This window comes from Etheostoma spectabile, chromosome 5 (assembly GCF_008692095.1).
Source record: "Etheostoma spectabile isolate EspeVRDwgs_2016 chromosome 5, UIUC_Espe_1.0, whole genome shotgun sequence".
Lineage (NCBI taxonomy): Eukaryota > Metazoa > Chordata > Actinopteri > Perciformes > Percidae > Etheostoma > Etheostoma spectabile.
Window position 1 is genome coordinate 34,054,912 of NC_045737.1, and position 9,925 is coordinate 34,064,836.

Here is a 9,925-nt window from a genome sequence, read left to right on the forward strand (position 1 = left end):
ATGGTCCCCCAGTGGCTAGAAATGGCAATGGGTGTAAACAGGGCCCCGGGGATCCTGCTCTGCCTTTGAGAAAATGAAAGCTCAGATGAGCCAATCTGAAATCTTGCCCATTATGAGGTCATAAGGGGCAAGGTTACCTCCCCTTTCTCTGTTTTTCCCGCCCAGAGAATTTGGCCCACCCATGAGAGAGAGACATCATGGCTTTCAAACGAGCAAAGTGGCAGTTGGTCAAGGTCACACCCCCAGCCTCCATCTTGCCCCCCCCCTCCTCAAAAGCCACAGAATCAGAAATGGCACATACAGCTCATTGTGGGACTGGCTCTAGTGGCTGTAATTCTGCACCAAGGCAGAATTTTGGGAAATTGACTTCAGGTACAGTATTAGGGGACCACTATGGTCTGTCTAAAAGCTTCTTCAAAAAAAGACATGATTAGTGTCACTTTTTCCAGTATGGGTCCAGTACTTTACTCCTGCAATGGTTTATCAAAATAAAACCAACCCAGTCCTACATCTTAAAGGGTAACTTATATATTTTTAAGACTGATTGGAACAACATTTTTTTATTAGTCCAGTATTGAGCAAGATCGCTGCGGATACAGGCGTCAATGTAACCACATGGGGCATTTGTCTGACAACATTATGGAAAGGATCCCTACAGTGATATATCTTTTTGATTAAGATCAAAAGATCCTTTTTGTTCACAAGAAAAATACCAAAAGAATTTCCATCGCCAAACTCAGACTCCTTTAAGTAAACAATACTTTAAGCGTGTATCGAGTATATTTTCCCATGTAAATGGGTGAATCAAGGGTTTATTTCTACCAGACCAAAGTGAAGATTGTTAGAACAGTAAAAAGCAAAACCTAGAGGACTTTGAATGACTTTGAGGACTTTGGGTTTCAAGATGATAAAATTACTGTGGATTTAAATGGAGTCTGGTGGGTTTGGCGGCAGCTCTTTCACGGCTTATTAAACAAAAATGGTCTTACTCTTGAAAGAAAAAGGGTTGAAACAAGCACTTGTAGTGGATGTAAATTGAAGGCGCGCAATTGCCCATTAATGGTTCACTGCAGCTTGTTTCGCAGCTGCTTAATACTGGACCAATTTTAAAAATTGTCCCATCAGTCACTTGGACACATAAACATAGGAACATAGGGTTCCAGGTTGAAAAGAACCAAAGTTACCCTTTAAGCGTGTGAGAGAATTTGAGTACTTCCAATGTGCCTGTTAGTCTCAATAGAATTTTTGAATCATATTTAATAATATAATGTCAAAACAACTCATTTTACAAAGAAGCCCTAAGGTAGAAGTGATGCGATTCGGGTAGGTGATGTACCTGACGGAAATCAGAGATGACGGAGTGCTATTTTGGGTGTTTCAAGGGCATGCTAATGCACTTTTGGTATTTTTGTTGCCAGAGGGTTACGGTTAGGACACCGGGTGGGATATGTAAGAATCCATTACCATATATTATAGATAGGTGTGTAACCCGTTACAGTCATGGGCAATCACACCTGCTCTTTTCAATCCCCTTTTAAAGCATGTTCTCTCCCTGACACACCGTGTTCTGACAATTTGGTGATGGAGTAGAGAGTCTTAGCCAGTTCTTCTAAAGAATAAACTATCATTCTCTAAATACACCATGAATAAATCCTAATATAATTGTGTATAAGTCAAATTCAAATTTCTGGACAGTATCAAAGTCCAGCAGTTAAAAAAAGGTTTATGATACACAGATGGGTTAAAAATAGAGAAAAGAGAGAAATATATCAACAAACTTGGAACCGAGTCTACAATTGATTCTCAACTAAATATACCATTAGGGTTGTTTTGGTTGTGGTGTTTTCAGCATTTTGGCTGATACATCTCCAGTTATTGTTCAGAGTATTGAACACTGCAAGAGTTAAATTGCTTCAAACATTCTTGTAACAACCTAAAACTCTGTCACCTCACATGGGCAAAGACCCTGTCACTGACAGGCAGCAACACACCATCTGTGCAACATTAAGGCGGTATAGAGGCTGTCATGATTGACAAAACTGGTAACGGCGACACCCATTCCAAACTCCTGTCTGGCTCTGGGTCGCTGGAGATGAAGAGTGATGGCCTGTCACTTGGGCTTTCAGCATATGACTGGGGTACGGCTTCAGACGGGAGAAAACAAGTTCATCTGTGGATGAGGATGACAACATGCCACATGCTTGATAATAGCTCCCTCAGTTTAGGGAATAAACAGAGGGATGTTTATAATGAGATTGTGCTGCAGGGCCTCTGATGGTCCCACGCTGCAGGAGTCTGAACACACCATTTAGTTTGCATGCTTGCACTATAATATACAGGCCTAAAACCTTTCAAAGCTATTTATTTATCTGCACAAAGAGGAATTACGGTGAAGATGGGAGAAAGTATCAGGGGGATAACATCAATCGAGGTGTGCAGGTAAGTAAAGACACATGATTACAAGTGCTGAATCTTCAATGCAGAATTCCAGCTGTGGCATTTAACTTTTGTCATGCTTTTTAAAAACATCTAGAAGGTTTAATGAGAGAGAAGCGAGGAGAGATTGTAGAACTAGGAGAATAATTGTAACATCAGCAACGGGAATTGCCAACTACTCTGAACATTTAAAACATAATGGGGATAGCATGAAATAGGCATCATAGGATTTATTGTAAATCACAGTGAGCAATTCTTTCCTTCCACATAACATTATCAGAAATATTCACTTTCTGTTAAATGCCACAAAATAGGACTCTAGATGAACAACTGGAAACGTCAAAGAAAATCAATGATTCACCAATCTGTTTCATAAAAAAACCTTTCAGTTAAAGGTTCAGTGTGTAGGAATTATGGCAATCTATTGGCAGAAATGGAACATAATATTAATAAGTAGGATTCATTCAGTGAAGAATCACCGGAAAAGAAGAAGAATTAGCTATTTTATGTCTACATAACGATCGGAAACAAAGACTCATCTTTTTTAATTGGTATCACAAATTTGTGAAGATCTAACTCACTCACAATCACACTGTCCTGCTAAACCAATCAGAGCCATTACACAATGGAAAGGGCCAATCACAGAGTCACAACCCTGCTTTAAATAATTGTTTCTCTCTTTGCTATTCAGCTGTCGTTGCAGGCAAAGTGTGCAACCCTTGCGCATCAACATAAACCACAATGCAAAAACTTCCTTCTGTTAAAACACGGAAGACCTTTTCACGTTCTATTTAAAGCATCAAGAGTGAGGAACCATGTCACAGCTTGCCGCATATCTACGTACAAATGCCATTTCCATATGCATATCTGTCTGCATATGAATAATGAGAAAACATGTAATTACCTCACTGATGCGCCTTGGGATACACCCTGTACTTGTGTTTAAATTAATTCTTACGATGCCCTCTGCTTGACACTTCTGTGAGGAGGCTGGAACCCCATCAAGCTTTCACTGTTGAAAACCGCCCCATGGGGCTGAACAAGCCCAAAGCAAAAAATAAAATAAAAATTCCAGCTCATACCTGCATTTCCCTGTACCATACCTATATCACCCCCCCTCCCCCCAAGGTGTCCTTAAGCGTGTTTACTGACAGACCTGAGGCCTCCGATGATTAATCACAGCTGAGACACACTAGTTCACTAGTTAGAACAACAGCAGCTCACAGCTCCTTCACCTCTACCAAGGTTAATTAGCATCAGTGTCTCACTCTTAAGTACATTACCAGTTTCCAGGGAACCGATGAGAATAATAATAAAAGATCTCTGACAGAGACAATTGCTTTTGACTTGTTCAAAAACAAGGATTGGCTTAAGAAAACACTTAATTATAATCCAGTGAGGCTGCTCATAAGCAGGCCCACCATTGGGAATTATGGATAGAGACACACAATTTTCCACGTTGGGCCCCTCATCCACAAACAACAACTCTAGCACCATCAGCGCTCATGACAGTGTGGCTTTCTTTACAATGAGCTTCACAGCTTTACAGAGGTGTTGATGTTTCTCTCATCATTGTAGTGTAATTTTGTCGTAATAAGCCCTGATTGAAAAGAACAATTTTATAATCAAGACATTCCAAACATGTGCACTTCACCAACTCTGATGAGCAGTAAGGGAAAATGGAATCCCATACTCAAACTAAAGAAACTAATTTTCATACACTTGGATAACTCAGTAAGGCTACATTTGACATTCATCATACTGAACTTAATTGTCTGGAAACTGTAATTGCGACTGCCTATAGTTAATTGCTAATTAATTAATAATTAATTAGAGTATGCTGCCACCAACCCTCTCTCCATAAGTTCATATGAACCCTGAAGGTATTTAGACCGGAATAGATTAAAAAATTTTTTTTCCATTGATCAGAAACTGCCAACAGAGACAACTTCTGCCACCTCGTTTAGGAATCTCAGTTAAATGCAACTCCTGGCTGCTGCCTGCTCTAAAAATAAGCCTTGCTTGTTCCTCGCATTGTGAATATGAGATTGTCGTATCACTTTTTCTTCCCATAACAATTAATCAAGTGACGAAATGATGTTAGCCTTTTCCCAGGAATCAGAATGGCTGACGCTATTGTGAGGAAATTGGCTTTTGAGAAATGGCTGTATTCCCTGCTACAATATCCCAGTCAGTCCTGAGAGAATTGTTTACTTTCCGGCAACAGAATTGTGCCAACAGATGCTGGTAGCATTTTTTTAATAGAAGAGGGCTGTACCTCCAGATCAGTGTTATTTCAGGCTGAGGGATACATGTTTGCTGGCAGTTTGTTCCCAATCAGTGGAGAGGAACATACTGTACACAAATGAATCAGCACCCAATACAATCACCATCAGTCTATGCTTCTCTGAACCCTGTTTCTGTTGATGACTGTTTCTAACACCTAAACAGCAGCTATTCCAACAAACATCAAACAGCTAAGTGTTTCCATAGTGAGGGCAATATACAGTAACGTCTGTGTTAAGTCTGTGGAAGAGTTGTGCTACCTGATGCAAACCTGAGTACCTTCAACTGTTGCACTCAATTTGATTATTATCATTTGATAATTTCACAGCGTTATATTAATGTGTTGGTCTGTTTCTCAAGCTGCTGTTCTGAGGCTGCCCTCCTAAAAGGAACAACGGTATTTGTCCAGGCAAGTGCCTTAAACCAACCAGTTTGCATTGAGGGGCTGGATTAATTATGACAGGAGCACGGATCACGGCAGATTAAAGGTGCATTATAAACATACTTCTTTTTTCAATTTTTTTTTTTTCATATTTAAAAAGAATTATAATGTAAACATAACATTCACGAGCCGTTACAAACAACACGCTGGGACATAGGAACGCGTGGAAAAATGGGAGGGAGGGACAAAAAAACAACATATGCAGAAACAGACAGACACAAGTCAAGGGACCAAAAACACACGCAAACAAAAGAATAAGGCCACAGCATTGACTTCAAGGACTCAGCAATGCTGCGCCAAGTCTCCAAAGTCTGCCCCGGGGCTCTGCCCACACGAGCCTTCAAGAGTTCCAAGTAGCATTCACAGGCTTCTTAAAGGAGAATTCCAGTCAATTTCAATACGTAGCTCTGTGGTTTGTACATTTGGAGTGCTGTCAGTAGAGATGACATGAAAACAATCAACGTTGTATACACCGAGTTATCCTCATGCTAGCATCAACACCCTAACAGACTTGAACAGGGCAAGTTTTATACGTGTTTTTAGCCTGTAAACATGCTTGAAATATCATTACAAGTGCCTACACATATGCAGTCATTCCTTCCGAGGGAACACAGCAAATTTGACAGCTGTAGATGTGACAGAAAGGAGTGTTTCGACTACAAACAGGAAAAAAAAACAGGAAATAAACAGAGGTATGTGCATTTGTATGCCTTTCTGTCACATCTTCTGCAGTCAGATTTGCTGTGTTCACTTGGAAGGAATCACTTCACACTTGCAATGACATTTCAAGCATGTTTAGAGGCACATTTTTCTCTCTACTGACAGACCTCCAAATTTACAACCAACAGAGCTATGTATTTAATTGGTTGTTCTTAAGTCAGTGGTTGGTTCATAATCTTTAGGCCTAAGTCATGCATTATGAATATACATTTTATCTTTATCAATCGATGAGGACTGGTATGTGCACTGAAGAGTTTTGTGGGGTGGGCAGCAGCTGTGTTGTGGAAGCTTATGCACATGTACTATTTTGGACTGTGTCAATGAAAAACTGACGCCATATTTTGCAAAAAACAAAAGGTTTGAAAGGTTCAATTCATTTACATGAACTAAATTCTGTGGAAAGAGTCGGTTCACCCATCACTACCAATCTTAACCATGGGTATGGCATTGTCATCATGAGGCTCCACTAACCTTATTAAAGTACTTTTAACCCAAACCATGATGCTTCCCTAAACCTAGCTTTCATTTTTGTGCCTGACTCTAAGCAAACCTTCAACATAGCATATAATCATAAAACAGATTCATTATTTAAAAATGATTTAAAAAGACATTGACTTGCTGGTGTCCTATCAGAAAGGTTGTCACTGTAAAGGGCATGCACTACTCACTTATCTTGTTGTTTATTTTGGAGGCTGTTTCCCTTGCTTCTATAGCTAAATGCAATCCCTCAGTCTTTTCTGCAAAAGTGAATAGTGTTCCTGGTGTTTACCTTGCACATTTTATAGTAATCATTATCTACCACATAATTTCCTATTATTAATTTGACACCTTCGAGTCTACGTGTTTCCCTCTGTTGTAAGTTGTCATGCAAAGCGACAGCTAACTGGCAGCTGGCTGAGCTTTGTATTACCAGTGCAGAAATGAGAGTGGTAGTAATCTTATCTTACTCTCAGCAAGCATATTTTCCAATGTCTCAAAAGAATCATTTGTACCTTCCCAACACGGCATCATTGTAACTTGCAAAAAAATCTTCTGGGTCAGCTTACTTGCTTTCTTCCAGAGCATTACACTGCCTCTCTCTTAAATTCTCATGGGGCTCAGATGTCATCACACTGAGCCATCTTCATGACTACTGAGCAATTTCCATCCCTTAATGAAGATCTTAAAATGTTTTTGAAAGCTGCAGAAAAAGCTAAGTGGGCTTTAATTTTTTGTAATTATATACGTGTTTTGGACATCAGTGTGACAGACTTTTATAAGTAAATTGGATATCTGACTTCTCCTCTTAATTGCACTTCCTGCTGCCTAAAATTAGCCCTACTTAAAAGCCACCTAAAAGTAAGACACAATTATACAGAAATATGCAGAGGTAATGCACATTAAGCTTTACCACACTTAAAAACATAAAAGGGAAGGATGTAGTGGAGAAACCAAATCAAAGAAAACATGAGAGGCTGTCTGCAACCCAGATCGCTAAAGTCAACAGTGACACTCCCTGTAATTGAGATGCATCAAGAGAGTTCTGGAAATGATCTGTTAGAGATTGGATATGACAGTTTATGTATCACAAAGGGACACAGCAAAATCCACATTTCCTCCTAGTTTGGTTTTGTGAATGCATGTAGGTGTCTTGGCAGTCAGCAATATCCAATCTAAATGAGTTTGCTCTCCTCTCTGGGAATCCAGATCTATAAAGCAGTTACTTTGGCATTTAAAAAATCCATTTACCATGATTGAAACTATCCAGCTGAAACCACTACAGTCAGTCTTTTCATTCTGAAGAGCCAGTACATCTCACATATGATTTTTTCAAATACATTGAGAAGAGAGGCAATCTCCATATCAATACAAAAAATGACATTCTTACTATTATGCCAACAGAGTACTGAATCCTTGATACGCATGGGACTGGAAGACTGACAGCAAGATTTTAAGCACATGAAATTGTGAATGGTCTGCCCCAGCAAGGTTTATTCAGCAAAGGACTGACTCTATAATCACATTTTTTTTGTGTTTTCTTTTTTTTTCGGCAAGAGTCACCCCCTGCACAGGAACATCACTGTATTTTTAGTAGAGGCTTAGTTGAAGATTCCCTCTTGACTACCTGCTTTCATCACCAGATTATTAGAAGTCATGGCTCATTGTTTCATTTTACTAGTGTTTTATTATACTGTTATGTTTTTAAAAGCAAATATGTTAAAACAAGCATGTAGAAAAAAACATTTGTAGATGTTTGCTGGAGAAGTATGTTTAATGGTGTACTGTGGTTTCAGTGAACTTAGAGACACAGGCAGCGTTTGAGTACATGACAGCATAACAGTGCAGTCAGACCGCAAAAAAACCCACTTTCTCTTTATGCATATTTCATCTGACACTGACATGCAAATGTGCACGGTTCATCAATGTCCAGCTGGTTGGAGACTAGGAGGGTGGGATTGACATCCCAGCTAGGAAGAAATATTGTTTATAGAATTGCACAGTGAAATAATATAAGCAGCAGAGAAGAAGGGATGCTTCTTGGTAGTTGAGAGTGCAATGGCAGTTTGATAAGAAGCTATAAAAATAAACAATTTATTAGCCATGCCAGCTCTATCAGTTTATGTTGACAACCCTAACCCATGCTATTTTCTGTACCCCCTGCTTTCCCCTGGAATGGTAGACATAATGATTTAAAATCTTCCTGAAGTTGTAAAATCCTTCCACCTAGTATATTAAATAATTTAGCAGTGTTTTGGTGCTTGATAAGCCTCACAACTCGTAAATCTGCTACTCAAACTGGCCTTCCTGGATCTGGACTTGTCTTTACCTGTAGAACAACTGCCCCATACAGGCTCTTGTTATGTTTTAATGCGACTAGTGCAGTGCCCTTTCAAATGTGCCTGTTAGGAATGGGTTGATTGATTGATTTCAGATATCAGTGCTTGAAGCTTTCACTAGAACCACATTTCCAAACAACTGCACACATGACAATGCACTTCCTTGGTTCCAGAGCAGAACACCTGTCATGGCATGATCGTGTCCCCTAACAATGCTAGACTATATGCGTCATTCGCTAACAGCTACAGTGCAACAACTACAGCCATTTGGGACTGGCCTATTCCCAGGACTATTCCGAAACGGTCTGTTCTTGAATGGGTTAGGGTTAGGGTTAGGGTAGACTGCAATGGAGAGCGAGCTGTACCCAACATGCCATTTAGCAGTGTTGATGCAGTTAATACACTACAATGAAAGTATACGACGCACTGCTAAAACATATATCCAGTAGCTCTTAACAATTGCACTTGTCACTGCCTTGGGTCCTCAGCAAGACACCCACCAAGTGGGAGCTTGATCAGATGAATGGTTGTCGAGACAATCGAAGGACACATAAACACACACAGACAGACAGACAGAGTCCTTGCCTTAGAGTTGGATGTTTTCTTTGTGGGAGCATGGTAACTTATTCACATGAGTGGTTGTGATTAACGGCATGCAAACTGAGTAGGCTACTATGGGATTGGGTTTCAGGCAGTTTGGAATTAAAACAATGGTTCAGACAGAGTGTTTTTATCAGGATATAGCGATGGATAATTTGCTTGTTTTTGAGGTCTCTTTGAAGATGTATCTTTGTGTTTTTTTTGCATTTGAAATCTGAAGTTGCACTTCACCATCTAAGTTATTCTCATCTTTATCAAGTGTTTATCTCTTTTAAAGGAAAGTGCAGTAAACAAGGTCCTCTGGCTGTGAAAAAAAGTAGAGAGTATTTCACCTGCAGATGTGTTTTGTTATAATCCTATTCTCACAGGGTTTTGGGCATTTTTAAATTCCTTAACGTTGTTGAGAGTGTGACGAGGAAAGAGAGACAGCGATAAAGAGCTAACGTGTATGTGTGTGTGTGTTTGTGCGTGTTTGTGTGTGTGAGAGAGAGAGAGAGAGAGAGAGAGAAACAGAGGGAGGATGAAAAGGAGGCAGCCTGTGTGAGGGAGAAACAGCACATCCGTAATGTTATCTCTACTGGAAAGGGAGTTAAAATATTATTGTGCAGCAGAATGCTCCCTCCTT

The 9,925-nt window shown here is 39.8% G+C and overlaps 1 long non-coding RNA gene across 1 annotated transcript; it reads left to right on the plus strand.

Moving 5' to 3' along the window:
• The first annotated feature begins 893 nt into the window (after positions 1-893).
• LOC116689587 (uncharacterized) lies at positions 894-9,347 on the plus strand. Its single transcript, XR_004332049.1, has 3 exons — positions 894-942; positions 1,203-1,209; positions 9,337-9,347. It is a non-coding gene; the product is annotated as an uncharacterized LOC116689587 (long non-coding RNA).
• Positions 9,348-9,925: the final 578 nt, after the last annotated feature.